This window comes from Mobula birostris, chromosome 17 (genome assembly GCF_030028105.1).
Source record: "Mobula birostris isolate sMobBir1 chromosome 17, sMobBir1.hap1, whole genome shotgun sequence".
In the NCBI taxonomy this organism is placed as follows: Eukaryota; Metazoa; Chordata; class Chondrichthyes; order Myliobatiformes; family Myliobatidae; genus Mobula; species Mobula birostris.
In genome coordinates, this window is record NC_092386.1 from 15954283 (window position 1) to 15977666 (window position 23384).

The window sequence follows — 23384 nt, forward strand, 5'->3', positions numbered from 1 at the left end:
TTTAGATAATAGTCCACACTACTGTTCCTTTTATCAAAATGCATTATCATACATTTCCTAACACTGTATTCCATCTGCCATCTTTTGGCCCATTCTTTCAATTTGTCTAAGTCCTGCTGCAATCACATTGCTTCCTCAGCACTACCTACCCCTCCGCCTATCTTCATATCATCTGCAAACTTTGCCACAAAACTATTAATTTGATTATCCAAACCATTGACAAACAATATGAAATGTAGCTGTCCCAATACTGACCGCTGAGGAACACCATTAGTTATTGGCAGCCAACCAGAAAAGCCCCTTTTATTCCTATTCGCTGCTTCCTACCTGTCAGCCATTCCTCGATCTATGCCAGAATGTTTTCTGTAATGCCATACGATTTTATCTTGTTAAGCAGCCTCATGTGTGGCACCTTATCAAATGCCTTCTGAAAATCCAAGTAAATGATATCAGTGCCTCTCCTTTGTCCTCCCTGCTTGTTACTTCCTTGAAGAGCTCTGAAAGATTTGTCAGGCAAGTTTTCCTTTTACTGAAACCATGCTGAATTTGACTTTTTTATCATTAGTCTCCAAGTATCCTAAAACCTCATCCTTAGTGATAGACTCCAACACTTTCACAACCACTGAGGTCAGGCTTACTGGCCTATAATTTATTTTCCCTTCCTAAAGAGTGGAATGACATTAGCAATCTTCCAGTCCTTTTGGATGATGCCAGAATCGATGGAATCTTGAAAGATCATGACCAATGCATCCATTATTCTCTTCAGAACCTCTCTCAGGACTGTGAGATGAAATCTGTCTGGTCCAGGTGACATATCCACCATAAGATCTTTGAACTTGCCTAGCACTTTCTCCTTTGTAATAGCAATGGCACTCACTCTTGCTCCCTGACACTCATGGACTTCTGGCACACTGCCAGAAGTAAGAAAGAAAGACACCAAGTGCCCATTAAATTCACCTGCCATTTCTTTGTCCTCCATTACTACCTCACCAGTGTCATTTTCCAGTGGTCCAATGTCAACTCTCACATCATCTTATCTCTTCATATAACTGAAAAAATTTTTTGGTATACAGCTTTATATTATCATTAGTTTGTCCTCATATTTCATTGTTTCCCTTCTTAATGCTTTTTTAGTTGCCTCTGTTAGATTTTAAAAGCCTCCTAATCATCCAGCTTCCCACTCACTTCTGCTGCCTCATATGCACTTTTATGCAGTCCTTAACTTTCTTTGTCAGCCACGGTTGTGTGCTTCTGCCATTTGAGAACTTCTTCCAATGTGGAACCAATCTATCCTGTGCCTTGTGAACTATTCCCATAAATTCTGCTCTCTGCTTTGCTGTCATTCTCGCCATAATCCTCCTCCAATCCACCTGGGCAAGTTCTCTCTCATGCCACTGTAATTCCCTTTATTCCGTTGTTATACTGATACATGTGATTTATGCTTCTCCCTCTCAAATTGCAGTATGAATTCAATCATATTATGATCACTGTCTCCAAAAATTTCCTCTACATAAGTTCCCTCATAAGACCTGAGTTATTACACAACACACAATCAAAGATAGTTTTTCCCCTAAAGGCACACACCCAAGCTGCTCTAAAAAGCCATCTAACAAATTCCCTCTCTTGCAATCCAACACCAACCTGATTTTCCCAATCCCCTTGCATATCGATGTCCCCCATCACATTGCCTTATTACATGCCTTTTCCAGCTCCCTTTGCAATCTCAACCCCACATCTTGGCTACTATTTGAAGGCCTATATATGATTCCCATAATGAAATTGCAATTGAAATATCTTTATTGTCATTGCATAGTACAATTTGTCATGCACCAATACAGCGAAAATGAGTTTGTAACTCTCGTACTCAATGCTATAAAACAACAAATAAAATAAACAATAAATAAAAACAAGTAACCAGCTAGAACAAGCAATGCCCAGCAGTCAATGTCAAGCAATTTCAATTTCAATATATCCTCTGATGTTATGCTGCCAACTATGACCTTCTTTCAGCCATGACTCAATGATGCCCACACGTCATATCTTTGTCACGGACCCAACCGTTAATTCCCTATTTGCTCCCAATTCTCTTTGATGATGGCACACCTGGTTTCCATCAAGACCTGCAGCACAAGAACCCCGGCTTTACAACCACTAGTTGCCAGATCGTTGGTTTTGCCTGTGTGGTAATTAACGTTTCCTGGCCGCTTAGGACTGTGTGTTCTAACTTTTGCTCCAGTACCGAGAATTACCTGTGAAACTCAGTCTCTTTGTGTCAAGATCAGTTTTCTGAGTTCTACTCCAGTTCCGAGGTTTACCTGTGAAAGCCAGCCTCTCCGCGTCAAGGTAAGTCTCCTAAAGTTTTACTTCAGCACCGAGCTCTCCCTCCTGTTTGCCGTTCACGTCTGCATCCCAACTAAATCTCTGTGCCTGTGTCCTGCACTTGGGTTCACCTCGTTCGTTGCAACAATCTTCCAATCTCTAATTGTGTCATGAGTTCGTCCACCTTATTCTGAATGCTACGTACATTTAAATACAACACCTTCAGTCCTGCATTCTTTGTACTTTTGAAATTTGTCCCTGTGGTACAATTTAACTCTTCGTTCCGCATTTATACCCATTCATTGGTTTATTCTTCCTTACATTCATGTTACATCCGTTATCTATTTGTAAACCTGCTGGCTCATCCACAACTCTATCATACTGGTTCTCATCCCCCTGCCATGTTAGTTTAAACCACTCCCAACTGCTCTAGTAAACCTGCCCACAACCTGTCCCTTTTGTACAGATCCCACCTGCTGCAGGAGAGGTCCCAATTATCCAGAAATCTGAATCACTGTCCTTTACTCCAATCCGTCAGGCATCCATTTATCTGCCACCTCATTCTGTTCCCATCCTCACTGTTGCACGACATAGGCAGCAATCCCAAGATTACTATCTTTAAGGTCCTGCTTCTCAGCTTCCTTCCTAACTCTGTGGACCTCTTCCTTTTTATTTAACCTATGTTGTTGCTGCCAATACGTATCAGGCTGCTCACCCCACTCTTTTCAGAATATTGTGGATGCAGCCAGAAACATCTCGGACCCTGGCACCTGAGAGGCAAATTGCCATCCATGTTTCTGTTTTGCATCCACAGAAGTGCCTGTCTGTCCCCCTGACTATAAAAGTCCCCTCTTACTGCTGCCATCCTCTTCAGTTGCCACCCCTTCTGTGTCACAGGGCCAGACTCAGTGCCAGAAGCATGGCCGATATTCCGATGTTGCTTCCCCGAGGCAGGTTGACCCCCCCCCCCCCAAAACAGTACACAAAGTAGAGTACTTATTGTTGAGGGGGACAGCTACAGGGATGCTCTCCACTATCCGACGTATCCCCTTCCCTCTTTACCCTCCTTGTCACTCCTGTCTATCACTGTTTCACTTTCTCTAACGAGCCAAAGGCCATCCAGCAGCAGCTCCAGTTCATGAACACGGTCAGTCTAAGGAGCTGCGTCTCGATGCACCTGGGGCAGATGTGGCCATCGAGGAGGCTGGGGAGCCCACATCTGACACCCAGAGCAGAACACTGGCTCTGTAGATACACTCCGTACTTGCTCAAGAACCATTGCCGGCAGCCCATTCCAGGCACTCACCACTCTCTGCTTAAAAAAATTTACCCCTGACATCTCCCCTGTACCTACTCCCTGGCAACTTAAACCTGTGTCCTCTTGGGGCAACCATTTCAGCCCTGGGAAAAAGCCTGACTATCCACACGATCAATGCCTCTCATCATCTTATACACCTCTATTACCTTGCCTCTACCTGTTCTCACCGAAGCCCTGTGAACCAAAGCCTTACTACTCTGCCTCAGACTAATCCAATGATGACCGGTCCGCTAGACAGTACCCTCCTTTTATAGATACTGGGTTTTTTAAGCTCTTTGGCGTCCTGCATGGGAATGCTTCTGTGGCGCCTGCTCAGTTCTTCAATCAACGACTCCCATCAAAAAACTCCCTGCTTCTTAAAGATCTTCGCAGGACCTGCACAGGAGCACTTCTGTTGCATCTGTGCTGTATTCCAATATTGGGATAATTTTGTCTACAACCCCAGCTTCATCATTAGCATTCTGCAGAGGCTCTGGATCTGTGTGGTTACTGGAATCGTCTGATTGTGAAGCAGTTGAAATAATTGTATTTCATCAGTGCTTCAGTGGGTTGCATATTCATTTTTTTCTTGTGTAGTACTGTTGTGGTCTTTATGTTGGTTTCTTTCTTGCTCTTGTACAATATTATTGCTATTATTTTCTTTTGCATTTGCACAGTTTGTTGTTTGTCCATCCTGTTGTGTGTGGACTTTCACTGATCTTGCTTCTTTGATTTATTGTTTATGTCCGCAAGGAAACAAATCTCAGGATTCTATATGGTGACATGCATGTACTTTGAATCTTGAAAACGAAATGCACTGCGTCAAAAAAAAAAAGCAGCAAGACAGTGACAAAACCAGAACAAAGAGTGAGGCTTACTTTGCTACAAGGCCAAAACTGTTCAATTATCATTGGGGGAGCGGGTGGGGGAGAATATTTCTGCCCCGTTGAAAGATGAGGTGTTGTTCTTTAAGATTACATCAAGTTTTGTTGCACTAGTGTAGCATTCCAAAACAAAAAAAAAAATTGGGACTAAATGGAGGTGGGATTGGGAATTAAAGTGACAGGCACCCTGGTGACCAAGATCACCCTTGTGGACCAAATGGATTTGCTCTCCAGCCCATTTTAGTTTGATTTCCACAACATTGGCAGGGCTACATTGTCAGTGTTACAAGGGCACTAAAGTGGGGGAACAATGTTGAAGTAGATTGGAAAATGATAGTTCAATTTCCATTACTGTCTCTTTCTTTCTGGTAAATTATAGAGGGTGATGACCTTTCACTTTCCCAGTGAAAGAACAGAGGCTGTGTACAATAGTTAGCAATGATAAAAAATAATACATGGGAACACTAAGGATATTTTCCAAATACTATCCATTGTGCAAATATCTTGGAAAAAAAATTCTGGGCTCAGAAGTATCAAGAGCACTAATTTTGGAAATCATGTCTCCAAGTGAGGTCACCGAGGATCTCACATGGTCTGTACATACCGGCTGTGAGGTGAAAAAGGTGAAAAAGCCTCTTTCATCTCAGACGGTTGAAGAAGTTTGGTATGGGCCCCCAAATCATAATAACTTTCCACAGGGGCACAACTGAGAGCATCCTGACTGGCTGCATCACTGCCTGGTATGAGAACTGTACTTCTCTCAATCACAGGACTCTGCAGAGAGTGGTACAGACAGCTCAGTGCATCTGTAGATGTGAACTTCCCACTATTCAGGATAGTTACAGAGACAGGTGTGTAAAAAGGTCCCCAAGGATCATTGGGAACCCAAGTCACCCCAACCACAAACTGTTCCTGCTGCTATCACCTGGGAAATGTTACCACAGCGCAAAAGCCAGGGCCAACAGGCTCCAGGACAGCTTCTTCCACCAGGCCATCAGACTGCTTAATTCATGCTGATGCAACTGTATTTCTATGTTAATTAACTATCTTATTGTACATACCATTTATTATACAATACTATAAATTGCACATTGCACATTTAGACGGAGACGTAATGTAAAGATATTTACTCCTCACATATATGTAGGATGTAAGTAATAAAGTCAATTCAATTTCCAAATTGATAACACTTGCATATAATTTATTTGTCACACCTCTAGCAAAATTTCCAATGACACTTGGCCATTTTACACCAGCATATTATTTTCTTTTTCCTCACATCATGTTTTCCTAAATTTTTCACCCCATGAAATAAAATCCACTCTATAGTCAGGGGGACAGATAGGTGATTCTATCTGTGGATGCAAAATAGAAACATGGATGGCAATTTGCCTCTCAGGTGCCAGGCTTCGAGATGTTTCAGAACGCGTCCACAATATTCTGAAAAGGGAAGGGAGCAGCCAGAAGTCCTGGTACATATTGGTAGCAATGACATAAGTCAAAAAAAAAGGGAGGAGATTCTGAAAAAAGAAAACCTAGTTGGGAAGGAAGCTGAGAACCAGGATATCAAAGGTAGTAATCTTGGGATTGCTGCCTATGCCATGCGACAGTGAGAATAGGAATAGAATAAGGTGGTCGTGAGGAGAATGAACAAATTCTTTACAGACAGGGTGAGAATCAAACCATACTCTTCGAGCTGGTGCTGTATTAAGTGAATAATTCAATGGATAGATATCATCACTTCTAAACAACATAATCTTCTTGCACCGGTACCTAAATACAATGCCAAGGCCCTGTATGACCAACTTAGAGATCAGATGGAATGGGAACTGACTCTGGGAACATTTGACAAACTCTGGGATGAATTTTAAATCACCAAAATTAGTTTCAGTAAGTGTGTAGCTGTACCTGTAATAGGAGGATGATGAATTCAGTGAATGAGAGGTCCTGAGGAAACGTGCTTGACTGAGGTGGATTTTATTGGCAGTGGTATCCAATTTGACAGTGACCACTGGGTATCCTGTCTGTCGTGTCCAGGTTTCCATGATCTCATTCACATTCAAACCTACATTTCCAACCTGTGAAATAAATAAAATTCATCAAGAGATCAGACCAAATCACAGCTAGGTTACACAGATGAAGATCAGTTATTTATTGGTTAATTGATTTTGTAAATTTATTGGAAGATTATAATCAGGATCAGATCAGGTCAATTCCTCCTGGTGTAATAATATCTCCAACTCACTGGCAATCTACACAGGCACACCTCAGGGATGTGTGCTTAGCCCATTGCTCTACTCTCTCTACACCAAAGACTGTGTGGCTAGACACAACTCAAATGTCATCTATAAATTTGCTGATGATACAACCATTTTTGGCAGCATCTCAGGTGGTGACAGGAGCGCATACAGGAGTGAGGGATACCAGCTATTCGAGTGGTGTCACAGCAACAACCTCGCATTCAATGTCTGTAAGACAAACACCTAGTTGTGGACTACAGAAACGGTAAGACAAAGGAACACAGACCAGTCCTCATTGAAGGATCAGAAGTGGAGAGAGTGAGCAATTTCAAATTCCTGGGTGTTAATATCTCTGAGGCCCCAACCAGGCCCAAGTTAGAGCAATTTTTGAAATTAGCACACATAACTATTTGAATATGCATTGAAGATTAAATTCGAAATGCAGAGCAGACAGACCAGGAAACAGGCACTGATCCTCCACATATGCATGAATCCAATCAACATCCCATTGCATGGGTGCAACAGTAATTAACACTTATTATGGCTGTGATGGTGGGATGATCCAGACATTTGAAACAGTTCCATGTGTAGCTCAAAAAAGCCATTGTAAATATGGATTTGTTTCAATTGTCCTGGATTTCCTTTGATCTTTAGCACATAAAATGATGTGCAGCATTGGGCCACGCAGACTTTTTTCCACAGAAAATCTCCCCAACTGATGCCTGCTATTGTGTCTGTGCAACTGCATATCAATTAAATAAAATCATGCTGGGTGACTATCAGGAGAGGGAAGGGGAGCAGACAGAATGAGCAGAGCAGCCCTGTGGCCATACTCACCAATAATAAGTATACTGTTTTGGATACTGTTGCTGGGGACGACCTGTCAGGGACAAGTCATAGTGGTCACGTCTCTAGCACCAAAACTGGACCCTCAGCTCAGAAAGGAAGGAGGGAAAAGAGGAGAGCAGTAGTGATAGGGGATTCGATAGTTAGAGGGACAGTTAAGAGGTTCTGTGGGAGAGATCGTGAATTCCGGATGGTCTGTTGCCTCCCTGGTGCCAGGGTCCGCAATATCTCAGACTGATTTCTCGGTACTCTCAGGAGGGAAGGTGAGCAGCCAGATGTCGTGGTCCATGTAGGGACCAATTACGTGGATAGGAAGGAGGAGGAAGTCCTGCAAAGAGAGTTTAGGGAGTTAGGTGCAAAGTTGAAGGACAGGACCTCCAGGGTTGCAAATCTCAGGATTGCTACCAGTGCCATGTGCTAGTGAGGATAGAAATAGGAAGATAATGCAGCTAAATACGTGGCTAAGGAGATGGTGCAGGAGGGAGGGGTTCATGTTTCTAGACAATTGGGCTTTGTTCCAGGGAAGGTGGGACCTGTTCCGACAGGACAGTTTGCACCTGAACTGGAGGAGGACTAACATCTTTGTGGGTAGGTTTGCTAGTTCTGCTCAGGGGGGTTTAAACTAGATTTGCAGGTGGAGGAGGATAAAGGTCATGCGAGGGCTGCATGTATAGACAGAAATCAAATGTTTGTACATCCTAGAAATGTTCTCAGGTGCATCTATTTCAATGCAAGGAGTATTGTAGGTAAGGCAGATGAGTTTAGGGCATGGATTGGCATGTGGGATTACGACATTATTGCTATTAGTGAGACTTGGTTGCAGGAGGGGCAGGACTGGCAGCTTAATGTTCAGGGTTCTGTTGTTTCAGACGTGATAGAGGGGGAGGGATGAAAGGGGGAGGAGTGGCATTACTAGTCAGGGAGAATATCACTGTTGTGCATAGACAGGACAGCCCGGAGGGCTTGTCTACAGAGGCCATATGGGTGGAGCCGAGGAACGGGAAAGGTGTGACCACACTAATAGGGTTGTACTATAGACTGCCCAATAGTCAGAGAGAATTGGAGGAGCAAATCTGTAGAGAGATAGCAGACCAATGTAAGAAACAGAAAGTTGTAATAGTAGGGGATTTTAACTTTCCACATATTGACTGGGACTCCCACACTGTGAAAGGGTTAGATAGTGTGGAGTTTGTCAAATGTGTTCAGGAAAGTTTTCTAAATCAATATATAGAGGTACCTACAAGAGAGGATGCAATACTTGATCTCCTATTAGGGAACCAGACAGGTCAGGTGACAGAAGTATGTGTAGGCAAACATTTTGTGTCTGGTGACCATAATGTCATTAGTTTCAAGTTAATTATGCATAAGGATAGGTCTGGTCCTCGAGTTAAGGATCTAAATTGGAGAAGGGCCAATTTTGAGGAAATGAGAAAGGATCTAGAAAGAGTAGATTGGAATAAGTTGTTTTCTGGCAAGGATGTGTTCAGTATGTGGAAGGCATTCAAAGGCGAAATTTTGAGAGTGCAGAGTTTACATGTTCCTACCAGGATTAAAGGCGAAGTTAACAGGCATAGGGAACCTTGGTTTTCAAGGATATTGGCGACCTGGTTAAGAAAAAGAGAGAGGTGATAGCAGCTATAGGCAACAAGGAATAAATGAGGTACTTGAGGAGTATAGAAAATGTAAGAAAATAATAAAGAAGGAAATCAGGAAGGCAAAAAGAAGACATGAGGCTGCTTTGGCAGATAATGTGAAGGTAAACCCGAAGGGTTTCTACAAGTATATTAAGAGTAAGAGGATAGTAAGGGACAAAATTGGTCCCCTAGAAGATCAAAGTGGTCGTCTATGTGTGGAGCCTCCCGAGATGGGGGAGATCTTAAACAATTTTTTTGCATCAGTATTTACTCAGGAAACTGGCATACCGTATATGGAAGGAAGGGAAACAAGCAGCAGTGTCATGGAACATATAGAGATTAAAGAGGAGGAGGTGCTTGCTGCCTTACAGCGAATAAAGGTAGATTAATCCCCCAAGCCTGACATATTTCCTTGGACCTTGGGAGAGACTAGTGTAGAAATTGCAGGAGCCCCGGCAGAAATATTCAAAATGTCCTTAGCCACAGGTATGGTGCTGGAGGATTGGCAGGTAGCTCATGTTGTTCTGTTGTTTAAAAAAGGCTCCAAAAGTAAACCAAGTAATTACAGGCCAGTGAGCCTGACATCAGTTGTAGGTAAATTATTGGAAAGTGTTCTGAGAGATCGGATATACAAGTATTTGGACAGCCAAGGGCTAATTAAGGATAGTCAGCATGGCTTTGTGCGTGGTAGATCGTGTTTAACAAATCTTGTAGAGTTTTTCAAGGAGGTTACCAAGAAAGTAGATGAAGGAAAGGCTGTGGATGTTGTCTACATGGACTTTAGTAAGGCCTTTGAAAAGGTCCCACATGGAAGGTTAGTTCAGAAGGTTCAGACACTAGGTATCCATGGAGAGGTTGTAAACTGGATTCGAAATTGGCTGTATGGAAGAAGACAGAGAGCAGTAGTGGATGATAGCTTATCAGACTGGAGGCCTGTGACTAGTGGTGTGCCTCAGGGATCTGTGCTGGGACCGTTGTTGTTTGTTGTCTATATCAGTGATCTAGATAATTATGTGGTAAATTGGATCAGCAAGTTTACTGATGACACTAAGATTGGAGGTGTTGTGGACAGTGAGGAAGGCTTTCAAAGCTTGCAGAGGGATTGGGACTAACTGGAAAAAGGGGCCAGAAAATAGCAGATGGAATTTCTGATGCAGTGTCCACTTCCACATCAAATGGAGTAGCAAACAACTTGAACTTATTTGCATGCAAGCAAAATTCAGCAAAACAAGATGAAAACTCTTTTCTCAATTCTTGGACCATATTCACAAAAATGCCTGGATCTTGTGCTTGACTTTTTTGAAAGTGGGAAAATGTGCACAATTTCCTTTTTGTATCTTGTACTCCCACAATTTCAGCTTTCTTTCAAAGGCCACAATATGACCATACATCTCATGTATCAGCTGATTTTTTTCCTTGAAGTTGTAAATTCAATTTATTTAAATGAGATGTAATGTCCACAAGAAATGCCAAGGTTGCAAGCCAATCAGGATCACGAAAATGTGAAGTATCCTCATTTTTGCTTTCAAGGAATATTCCCACCTCTTCATGCAATGCAAATACTCTTTCCAGCATCGACCCTCGGCTGAGCCAGTGTACATTGCAGAAATAAGCCAGTTCCCCATATTCTGCCTCCATATCCAACAAAAACTGCTGAAACTGGCGATGATTCAATCCACGAGATAAGTTCAGATTCACTGCCTTCACAACAATGTCCATAACAACCTTTAATTTCAAAGACTTGGCACATAATACCTCTTGATGGATAATGCAATGAATTTTAACCAGTTTCTGTGCGATTCCAAGGTTTGCCATTTGTCCTTGCAGCAATGCGATGATGCCTTTTTTCAGTCCCACCATTGCTGGTGCCCCATCAGTTGTGATGCCAATTAGCTTCGACACATTAAGTTTCATTTCTGACATCATTTTCAGCAAAGCTTCAAAAATGTCTGCTCTAGTAACCGTGTCCTTCACAGGAATTAATTCAATAAACTCTTCAAAAATTTGAAAAGATGAGGTCACTCCTCACAAAAACACTGCAAGTTGAGCAGTGTCTCTCAAGTCTGTACTCTCATCGCCTGATATTTGCCACCTTCTTCACAGCAACATTTTCTAGGCAAATGAGACAAATTGGTTTCCCAGCTTGCTCAATGAAGAAGTAATCTAGTGTCCAAGTGTGTTGGAAATTTCAGCACTCAGTGTCTACTTTCCTGCCTTTTGCATTCATTGCCATTGGAATTTTTTTCTTCGATTTTATTTTGAAACGCGAGCCATTCAACAAGTATCGTAGCACATGTAAATATCTGGACATTTGGCATGGACTTCTGGTTAAGACACAGTGACGCTGTTTCTGTTCACAAATTTGAACGATCCCATCTGAAAACCTGCGCGTGCACGGAGAGTATCTAATACATATTAATAAGGTAGTCTGCCTTTCTGTCATTTGTATATACCAGTGTTTGGTTTGGAATAAAACGGAACCTGAGGCCAGTGTAACAAGACGCCATGCATGTCCATCAGTGTGGTCGTGTGAAACACTCAGAATAAGGAAAAATTGCTCACGGGCCGGATAAGCATAGTATCCCAATATTTGCTCGCGGGCCAGTCAAAATACCTTCACGGGCTGGATTTGGCCCGCGTGTTGTAGGTTGCCTACCTCCGCTATATACTCTGTGTTGTAAGTATATACTGTTTAATTGGTACCCATCACTTATATTGTGTGTAGTGTGGGAAGTAGTGTGGAGATATTTCAGGGAGTGTTTTACCCAGATATATCTGTCAGGATGGCACCTGTTGAGGTCAGGCAATATCAGGTCAAAAACCCTGATGATCCAAGCCAGCCCTTGACCCTGATTGGGGGGGGGCCTTCGCCCCCAAGGAGAAACAGAGCATTTTTACAGAGTTGCCATCATTTAAGGTCGCATGTGGGAATTCAGAATTCTGTCTGGTGATAGGCGGGGATGTTGAGAAAGTCTGCGACTGTTGTATCATTTGTGCCCAGCACAACCCTGGTAAGGGCAGAAAGCTACAGCTGGCAAACCAGCCATGGTCGAGGGGATCCTGGGAAACATTGAGATGGACTGATGGATCACTTCACCCGGTGGACAGCGCCTTTCCCAGCGAGGGAATTGCTCCGACAGCATGGCTGCACGGATTCTAGTTCAGGAAATCCTCCCAAGGTGGGGAACCCCAGTCCAGGTGGTTCTGGATTAGGGAGCACAGTTTACAGGGAAAGTGATGAAGGAAATGTACTGACTGCTAGTGTTTTAACATCAGTTCCATGCACCCGACCACCCTCTGAGTTCAGGAATGGTAGAAAGGATAAACCGAACAATCAAGAGTCCTTTAGCCAAAATGAGACAGAAAAGACATGGGTTGATGTATTACCAGGAATGAGCGAAACAGCAACAGCACCTTACAGATCAGAGGGGAAAGAGATAGTCCTCACGTAGCAAGGTGACCAACTCACAGTGAATGTGATGCCTAAAAGGGCCGGGTTTGCTCCCAGACGGACAGAACCACAGATTGTACCTTGAAACAAGTGACACTTGAGTCTGTGTGCAGACTTGGCAAGACAGCCAAGGAAAGACAGGACTCGGGTTAAACCGTACGACTCACCTTCTTGTTCCCCCACAGACAGAGCGGGGGTCAAGTGTACCCAGTAACTGTGTGAATACAGAGAACCTCAGAGCAACACCAACCGGCCACACCAGACCTGACCACAGTTGATGGAAACACACACGCAGCAAATGTGAAGGCAGAAGACAACAAGAGCGTGACAGAAACCCGTGAATAGCATGCTGAAGTGTGATGGCGATGGTACTCTGTAATGAAGGCTGGTTGCTGAAGGTAGGCAATTAGTTGAACAGCACATAACAGAGACATTGAGGAAATTAGATGGGGAGGATTTAATTTTAAGCAGGGACACCAGGTTCCACAACTTCAATGTCGTGGCAGACTGAGAAAGATTGCGCGTGGCATCTGAGGGCAGTCACCCCCAGTCTGAAATGGGGACTGAATACAAATGAGCTGGGCCCTTTCAGTTGTCAGGCCAGCGATCGACTGGACAGTTCAGAAGGGGAAGCCACCAGGGAGAAGTCCTTGCAGTCATTCAAATAGAGACCATTCCAACCCCTTCCTGTACATTGATGAGTGGGCCTGTGAGCCTGATATATTCTCAAAAAAATCTATTCCTGAAGCTTTGAAACTGCTCTTAAAACATTGAAGACATTTCACTGAAGCCGTTCAGATGAAGAGTCAGTGACTTGAAACATCAACTTTGCCTCTCTTTGAGCAGATGCTGCCTGTTCCAGCGGGAATTTCCAACCTTTTATTTTTATTTCAAATTTCCAGCAAAGGCACTTTGTTCTTCTGCCATCAGGCAAACATTACAGGAGCATCAAAACTAAAACCACAAGGCTACTAAACAGCTTCCTCCCACAGGCAGTCAGACTGCTCTACCTGACTCTGCTTTGGACACTTTTAACTTGCACTGGACACTTATAACTTGATTTTAACTGACACGTGGCTGTTGTGCTTTACTATTTGTTGTTATGTTTATTATTTAGTGTTGCGTTTGTTATGTTATGATTGCACTGCTCCTGGGAAACACGTTGTAAGCTAGTGGTTTGACGTGGTGCTGGAACAAACATAGAGCAGGGGTGATGTTCCTTTTATTTCAGACACTACTGTAAATAACGTCAACACTACATGGGTTGGGTCACGTAACCACCTGAGGATTTGATTGACCCTCAACTGCAGCTACTGTGATGGTGCAGCATGCAATCAATCTGTTCTGTTTGGTGTTTGCTGACAGCAACATTACTTCACAGAAACTGTTAAAAATCTTGAGAATTCCCCGTGGATGCCCACTTACTGAACAACTCAATGTTGGGGGGAGGGGTGGGCAATAGATTTTGGAGACTAACTAGCAGTCCGGCAGCTTAAAGAACCATAGACGAGATTCAGGGTACTCAAGACCTACTCCTATCTCATTGTTTTTAAATGGCATGTTTTGTAGGGCAAGTCACCATGTTCCCCAGAATGATGGGGTACCTCTTCACTACCTCAAATTGGACTGTTAATAGTGAAATTAAGTCACATTACAGTACAGGTATGTGTCACTTAACGTCCATGATACGTTCTGTGAAATCGTATGTTATGTGATTTGGACGTTGTGCGAACGCCATATTATATACTCAGCAAACCAATATGGATTACTGCAGTGTACCTGTATTGACTAAACAGCCAAGCACTTACACTAAAACTGTATGCTGTACACTATAATACATACACTATAACTTTTTTTATTTCATTTTAAACTTTTTAATTTTTTTCACTTTTTAAACTTTTATGTAAACACTTTCAGGATCGCCGTGATTGTCGAGTGCGACATGCCTAAATCCTGAGCAATAGCATTCACTGGTTTTCCACCTTCATATTGTTTAATAACCTTTTGTTTCACTTCCAAATCAATACTTTTCCTTTGCCTCTTGCTGCTGCTATCACTGGGAGTGGTTTTGCTGCGTTTGGAAGCCATGATGCACTTTACGGTAATATTTTCAGAGGAAAATTAAACAGAGAGATAACGCTACTACACTCAAGAGGCGCGCGATACACGAGATTGGTTACGTTCGCTACGTCACGTTCTCCGATCGGGATGACGGACGTATATGCGATTGGACGTTATCCGAATGGACATTAAGCAACTAATTTGGTCCCACTTTAATTTTAGTAGTTGCTGCTGCATCTAATATTTAGTTTGAAAATATAATAATCATAAGAAAAATACATACTTCACTCATACCTTTCCAGAAGTCTTCAGGTTGTGTGTTCTGGTACTTGTGTTTCTTCAAGTACCGTCTGATTCCTCGCTGGAAAATAGTTTCATGAATAAAATCGTTCAGCATCAACAGAATGAAAGCCCCCTGAGGAAAAGAGGGAGGAAAAAGGTTGCTGTTTTTAATATTTATCTTTGATTGCAGTTGTCTTTTGTATAATTCCACCTTTTGAGCACAGATTATCCAGTTAGCGGCAAAAGCATGGAACATTTAGGAAAAGTGCTAGCAAGGATTTAATGGACACCATATTGTAGACTTCACCATTCTAGACAGGGATATGGGAAACTCCTATAGGGGATTTGTGCCATCTACCAACAACAATGACATCAAATAGGATTAATATCCAGCCAATTTGAAGAATTCTCATGGATGGCTGGCCAGGAAGAAAAAAACTTGTTTTAATTTATTATTAAAGATCCTACAAAAATAGATCAGGAATGGAAATGTGCACATTGGATTGAGGTGGAAGCTGAAATATCCAGAACTTGATATATATGAAATTGGTTTTACAGTCAGAGAGGTTACATTATCTTCCTTTCATTCAAATCACCTGGACTCAAGTTATACAATAGAAACTTGAACACACTGTAAGCTAGTGGTTTGATGTGGTGCTGGAACAAACACTGAGCAGAAGTGATGTTCCTTTTATATCAAACACTGCTGTAAATAACGTCAACACTACATGGGTTGGGTCAGGTAACCACAGGAAGATTTGATTGACCAAAACTGCAGCTACTGTGATAGTGCAGCATGCACTCAATCTGTTTTGTTTGGTGTTTGCTGACAGCAACATCACTCACGAGCTACAGGAATACACTCCTGGCATCAAGTCTGTTCAGAATTAATGCCGAGGTTTTTTTTACGTACAAAATCAAAATGAATGGAGGAAAAATCTTTGAAGATATCATGTCAGTGCTCATTATTAAGCGAATACATGTACACTGAGGAATGATGTAAATTATTCAGTGAATTCTACAGTAAAATTTATATGTGTGTATGGAAATAGTCATTAATTTTGCTGGTAATTCCTGTTACCAAGCATATAGATACTGACCATTTCAGATAGGCACGTGGGCACTTCCAGCCAGCATGAAGCCATTGGTTATGTGGAAAACTAGTGGAGAAAATAGGATAGAGGAAAGTAGAAATAATACGAATGGCTTTAATCCAAAGATTATATTGGAATTTAACCAAGTTGATGTGAGAAAACAATCTGAAGTCAACAGTCTGAAGTCAACAATCTGCTCCTTGGTCTTGCTGACATTGAGTAAAAGTTTGTTATGGTGGCACCACTCAGCCAGGTTTTCAATCTCCTTCCTGCATGCTGATTCATCACCACCGATGATGTAGCCTATGACAGTCAGTAAACTTAAACATGGCTTTGGAGCAGTGCTTAGCCACACATCAAAAGTACAAAGCAGGTCAAGTACAGGGCTAAGCACACAGCCTTGTAGTTCACCTGTGCTGATGCAGATTGTGGAGCAGATTTCTGGGGTCTGCGAGTGAAGAAATCAAGGATCCAATTGCACAAGGAGGTATTTTGTCCAAGGTCTTGAAGCTTATGATTAGTTTTTAGGGGGTGGGTGATATTGAAAGCCAAGCTGTAGTCAATAAAGAGCATCCTGATGTATGCATCTTTACTGTTGAGATGTTCCAGGGTTGGGGGAAGAGCCAATGAAATGGCATCTGTTGGGGACCTGCTGTGCCAGTGGGCAAAATAGAGCAAATCCACATCAGGAATTCTCAGTCAGAAATTGATATATTTTATTACCAAACTCTCAAGACATGTCATCTCACTTAGTTCACAAAACACGTCATTGTGACAGCAATTGGGGTTCAATTCCCACAGCAGTCTTAAAGAGTTTATGCATTTTCCTTGTGAACTCGTGAGTTTTCCCTGGGTGCTCTGGTTTCCTTAGATAGTATAAAAACCTACAGGGTCAGTAAGTTGTGTGCATACTATGCTGGCAAACGAAATCATGGTGAGACTTGTAGGCTGCCACAGCACATCCTCAAACTGTGTTGTTTGTTAACAGAGATGACACATTTCACTACGTTTTGATGTTTTCATGTACGCATACAAGTAAAGCTAATCCCGATCTCTTTATCCTTAACATTTAAATGCTGGATGATTTATGATCCCTCTCAGTCCCATTCCCCTCCGCCTTCTCCCCACAACATTTGATGCCCTGACTGATCAAGAACATATCAATCACCACCATCAACTCCTCATTTCTGTAAAATAAAGCGAGAGCAAGAACTGAAATAGCAAAATCTTCAGTTGATTAGCACCTAAATAATGATTACATGTACAATTTTAAGACTTTCAGACCATAAGATATAGGAGCAGATTTAGGCCATTTGACCCAATGAGTCTGTTCTGCCATTTCATAATTGATGATCCAATTTCCTCTCAGCCCCAATCTCCTGCCTTCTCCCCAAATCCCTTCATGCCCTGACCAATCAAGAATCTATCAACATCTGCCTGAAATATACTGTATATACGGACTTGGTCTCCAAGGCTGCCTGTGGCAAAAGGGCACAGCACAAAAGAAGAATAATTGAAAAAAGGAGTAATTGGAGAGAATGGAATTTTTTTTTAAGATTCTGGTCATATTTTCCTTTTATTGTATTTTTTTATTGAGATACAGCACCCAAAATAGACCCTTCTGGCCCTTCGAGGTACACTGCCCAGCAACCCCCAATTTAACCCTAGCTTAATAACAGGACAATTTATACTGACCAATTAATTGACCATCCAGTAGTTTTTGGACTGTGGGAGGAAATCAGAGCACCTGGAGGAAATCCACGCGGTCACAGGATGAATCTACAAACTCCTTACAGACAGAGGCAGGAATTGAACCCAGGTCACTGATGTTGTAGAGTGCTGTGATAACCACCACACTACTGTATTGCAGCTATGATAAGCATATTTTCATATATCATTTTCTAAATCAGCTGAGATGGTGACACTCACAGCCAAGTGAGACACAGCTCACCTGCCCAGTCCTTACAGTTTAGACACAGGCTTCTTGTGTCTACGAATGCTGGTGCTTCCTTCTCAGTTCTGATCACCTGTGCACTGGGCACTGGCCCCCACAGAGACGGAGGATCAGATGGGAAGAATCCCCCTGGTGATGACAGACTGAAACCTCCAAAATATAAATGTGGACCTCATCTCAGCATTTAAGCAGAATAAAGTAATTAAATGTGAATCGCCATGAACAGTGATCTGCATACATGGATGGGAAATTCCACAAACATAACTGACAACTTAAAGGTTGATTATTAAATATACTGATTGTAGTCTTCATGGAGTAAACAGCTCATTGGCAATCTGAGTGTTCTGTTGTACAAGGATCTCCACATGCAGAAGTATTCAATTTGACTTATTTGTGGTCACCTGGAAGTACATCTATAGTTTATGTAGATTTAAAAAAAAGTAAGTATTTATTTAGGTACCTTTTCATAGAAACGAAAACCAAACATTTCCTCAATTTGTTCAAAAGTTTCAACTGGAGTGGAGAGCAGCTGGGATGAATTCATTGAATCTTCCTCTATTGGCTTGAAGTAAAGTGGTAGCAGGACGTCACCCTATGGATAAAGCATAGAAACAAAAACCGTTTCATGCTACGCTGTGCATTTCAATAAATAGTAGTACATGGACAGAAATTGTTCAAATCTCTGTAGAAAATAGATAATTACTCATCAATTCAATTTCAAATGAAAATGACCTGTTTAGACCATATGAGATGGGAGCAAAATTACACCATTCGGCCAATCAAGTAACCTCTGCCATGTCAATAGCTGATTGATTATTCCTCTCTGCCTCATTCTTCTGCCTTCTCCCAGTAACACATAACATCCTTACTCATCAAGAATCTAAATATACTGAATGACTTGTCCTCCACAGCAGCTTCTGTTAATGAATTCCACAAGTTCACCACCCTTCAGCACATACTCTGGTATTACAATTTAACAAGCTTCCCAAGTTAGTAACCAAGAAGAAATTACAACCAGTATTTACAGCTTGGGTATACAAATACCCTGAGTGAGGTACATCTCTACCAAATGAGGTGTAAGGTGCTCCTTCCCTCCATCAGCCTGTAGGTCACCCTTGGACAAGGCGTAACACCTGCTTAGCCCCCCTAATCAGGGTCACGCAGAGCCGCGGGAGCAGATGGATGGTCGTATAAGCAGCTGGTGCATATCACAAGTCTTGGTTATATGACCACTGAGTATTGATAATGGCAGTAAAGACACTGCTCAGAAAAAGACAATGGCAAACCACTTGTTTTTTGGCGTGTGCCTGCATGCGTGTGAGTCTGTGCGTGCGTCCGTGATGATGTCTTTTTCGTGGCTTTTACAAGGCGCGGAGCGAGAGAGAGAGAGAGAGAGAGACAGTGTGGCGCGCCGCTCCCCACATAGACACTTTCGCAGTATTTCCCCTTTATTTTATGAGGTCGAGTTGTGTTCTCGACACTCAATCCGGCACGGATGGAAAGCGTACTCGGGAGAAGACCCGATTAGTTTCGAACCTGGGAACCTCTGCTCCCAGGTCCGGCGCCGATGTCGTTGCATCACCAGCCAGCCCGGCAAACCACTTCTGTAGAAACATTGGCTAAAAATAATTATGGTCGTAGAGACGATGATCATCGACGTCATCTGACACACTCTGGCATTACAATTTAACAAACTGCCCAAGTTAGTGACCAAGTGGTACTTGTAACATGTGTTTATATTTATACACCCTAGCTACATTTCAACAGCCATACTTGTTCAGTGATCAATTTGTCTTAATACAGTGGACTTCTTCACATATTGACAATATTGAAACATATATAAAAAAAGTGCCTTGTTGTTGATGTAAAAACTAGGAGGGAAATTCTATTTTTTGTCCTTGTAACTTTAATTCAGGTCACAGCTTGATCCATACAGAGATCGGTTAGAGTGAAGAATATAATTCCATTCTCCTTTAATAACGAACTGTTTGTATGATGGATAATCTAGATGAAGAAAGAAATTAATATTTAACTTACCATTTTAAATTCAGGGAATAGCTTTTTTGCAGAAAATGTTCCATAAATGTGGCAAATCATTCATTTAACCAAAGGTTGCTCCACCATTCCATGGTCACTAGATTACCAATCCACTGAGGACAACAAAAATGATTCGGTTATTTGAGCATTCTTACATTAAAATTCAAAGTAAATGTATTATCAAAGTGCATTCATGTCACCCTGAGATTCATTTTACATTGTATTGCTTTAATTTGAATGGAAAAAATATATCAAAATAGGATGAATTTCCCATTGAATTGTTGATCATCTTTGTGTTTACCAAATCTCCGAATATCATGATCAAAAATTACCAGTCTTGCAAATGAAAATAAAAAATTAAACATTTTTAAAACAAAATCAGATATAGCTGTATTGTCTGTTTTCCAGCTTACTCATTAAAATCGAGGAGAGAAGCCACTGACTGTAACATACACTGTAAAAATACACCAAAGCCACACCAGGCAGCTTAGTGCATTTCACAATGTATTTTCAACTGATGTGGGGTTCCCCTTGCCTTCATCTCGAAAAGCAAGAGTCAACATCACCAGTGGCATTAACAGTTAGTCACCAACAGATACATCCTCCTGAGAATAATAAATGTCTGGACATACAAAACGATATCTGCAGAGAACATACTTCAGAGGCAAAGGGTAGATGCCATGGGCAGAATTAACAAAATGTCAGTGAAATCAGCTCGTCCAAAGTCTTCGGTTTCAACAAAGAAGCAACACAAATAGAAAATCTAAGCAATCACATCTTGCAAGCAGAAATTTCAGAGATGATGTCTAATTATGAGCTAATTTGGCAGGAAGAGAGAGAAGCAGCGTGCTGCGTGTGCACAGCCCTCCAGTGAAAAATGATATCGTATCCGTTAAATAGGGGCCGTGGACAATTCTGATTTGATGGAGATGGACATGAAAGCAGAGAGGGACATCTGGAAAAATTTCTGAAACGCTCATTCGCTGCTGTCGTTACTGCGCGGTCGGGAATCTTTTGGAGGGAAGGCCTCAAAATCCCTGGCTTTGCCTGCTGTTGGCGACCGAGATGGAGGTTGAATCGTTCAGATAGAGATGGCGCTCAGTACTTGGTGTCGGAGAGCTGATCAGAGCTCGAAGTTTTCGGATGACTCAGAGTCGGACTGTGGTCGGTATGGCAGGGAGAGTTTTTCTTCCTTCTCCCATCTGCCTGAGATGTGGGACATTTGAGAGACTTTGAACTTGTACTGTGCTCATAGACTTCTTCATCAAGTTATGGTATTGTTGCATTGTTGTAACTATATGTTATAATTATGTGGTTTTGTTAGTTTTTTTCAGTCTTGGTCTGTCCTGTGTTTTGTGATATCACACCGGAGGAAATATTGTATCATTTCTTAATGCATGCATTACTAAATGACAATAAAAGAGGACTGCGTGTCTTCATAATCATAATAAGTAAATATTTGATTGGAAATAATTTACAGGGCTTTGGGTAAGGGGAAGGGAGTTACATTACTCTTACACAGAGCATGCTTCATTCAAATGTCCTCCTACTCCGTAATCTCCTTCAAACTTAATTCATGTCAAAATGCACTCTGTAATCAGCATTTGGCAATAAGTATTCTTCCCTGAATGAAATATGTCAGTAATGGGGGGGTTGGGTAGGTTTAAGTGGCAGGGTAAAGCATATAGTATTCCTGTGGCACCACCTATACCGTCCTTGTGTTAAAGCTGTTTCATAACCTGACCATATGTGTGTCAGTGAACCCTGCTGACCACAAAGCTTGCAGTTCAGATCCTGTCTCAGACCCATGTGTGCACCTATGATGGTGTAGGGAGTATGTCATACACAGGCCGCAGGAGGAAAGAAATGTGGAAGGGGTCCAGCCTCCAAAGATCTGCCCAAGAGATCTTACACTTGGGAAGATCCTGTTTCATCCAAGCATCGTGTAACCCCCAGCTCCACTGCCTTTGATACCTGCCTTTCGTCCTCAAAGTTCCATACCTCTGCCTAGACCATCTCACACCTATCCCTACCTTCGTAGAAAACTAAAATGCCATTCAATGGCAGGGTAAAGCATATAATATTCCTGTGGTAAAACGCAATTTAAAATCATTCAAAAAAAATAAAATGACATTAAACGTTCAAACACGAACTTAAATATCTTACCAGAAGTTTACATCTGCTTTTACAGAAACAGAATTTAATGTCATTTAAAATCCAGAATCCATCAGGCAAATAACAAGATAATCAATCCAAACATCATTTTTTTCTGAATGAAAACCAAATTCTTGATCCTATATTACGATTATAGTGGGTCTTTTGTATTGTGCTCTCTGTATTTTCAGTTCAAAATCCTTCAGGCCCCTGTCTCGCTGCATCTATGTAACCTTTTTCAGTACTGTAACCACTCAGATTCTTGTCCATCAACTCCCTTCAGCCATCCCAGGACCATGCTGGACTTTATACTCTTGTAGGGCACTTGATTACGAGCTGCATTAACTGCCCTTTCACTGGCCTTTCATTACCTGCTGATTACCGTCACTGAGATTGGAAGGGTGCCTATTTACGATGTGACAGTTACTCTGTAAAATTCAAACATAGTTTCTGTTAAACACGAATGCCACATATGTACTCAGTGACCAATTATTAAGTACCTCCTGAACTTAATAATGTGGCCACTGAGTGTATGTTTGTGGTCTTCTGCTGTAGCTCATATGCTCAAGGGCTGATGTATTGTGTGTTCAGATATGCTGCTCTGAACACCACTGTTGACCCACATGTTTATCTGAGTTCCTGATCCCTTCCTGTCATCTTGAACCAGTCTGGCCATTCTCCTCTGACCTCTCTCAGTGACAAGGCATCTTCATCCACAGAACTGCTTATTGCACCTTTCTCTGTGAAAATCCCAGGAGATCAGCAGTTTCTGAGATACTTAAACCACTTCACCTGGCACCAACAATCATTGCTCGATCAAAGTCACTTAGATTACATTTCTTCCCTTCTAAAGTTTGGTCTGGACAACAGCTGAACCTGAATGGGAGGAGGTTCAGGAAAATGAAGACCCACACTCAACAATTCAGGAGCAGCTTCCTCCCCTCTGCTATGAGATTTCTGAACAGACCATAAACCCTGAGCCTGAAGTCGGTATTCTTTCTTTATAGCCTTTTCCCCAATCTCATCATCTTCATCTTCTTCAATTTAGAAACTAGGCTTACAGCCAACATTGATAGATTTCAATTCCTCTCCCTTCTTTCACACTATCTACTCTTTATTCGTTGCTCCTAG

General features: G+C 42.0%; 1 pseudogene; it reads right to left on the bottom strand.

Annotated features, from left to right (window-relative positions):
* LOC140211351 (leucyl-cystinyl aminopeptidase-like) overlaps positions 1–23384 on the bottom strand; it is an 87138-nt pseudogene that overhangs the window by 29956 nt on the left and 33798 nt on the right.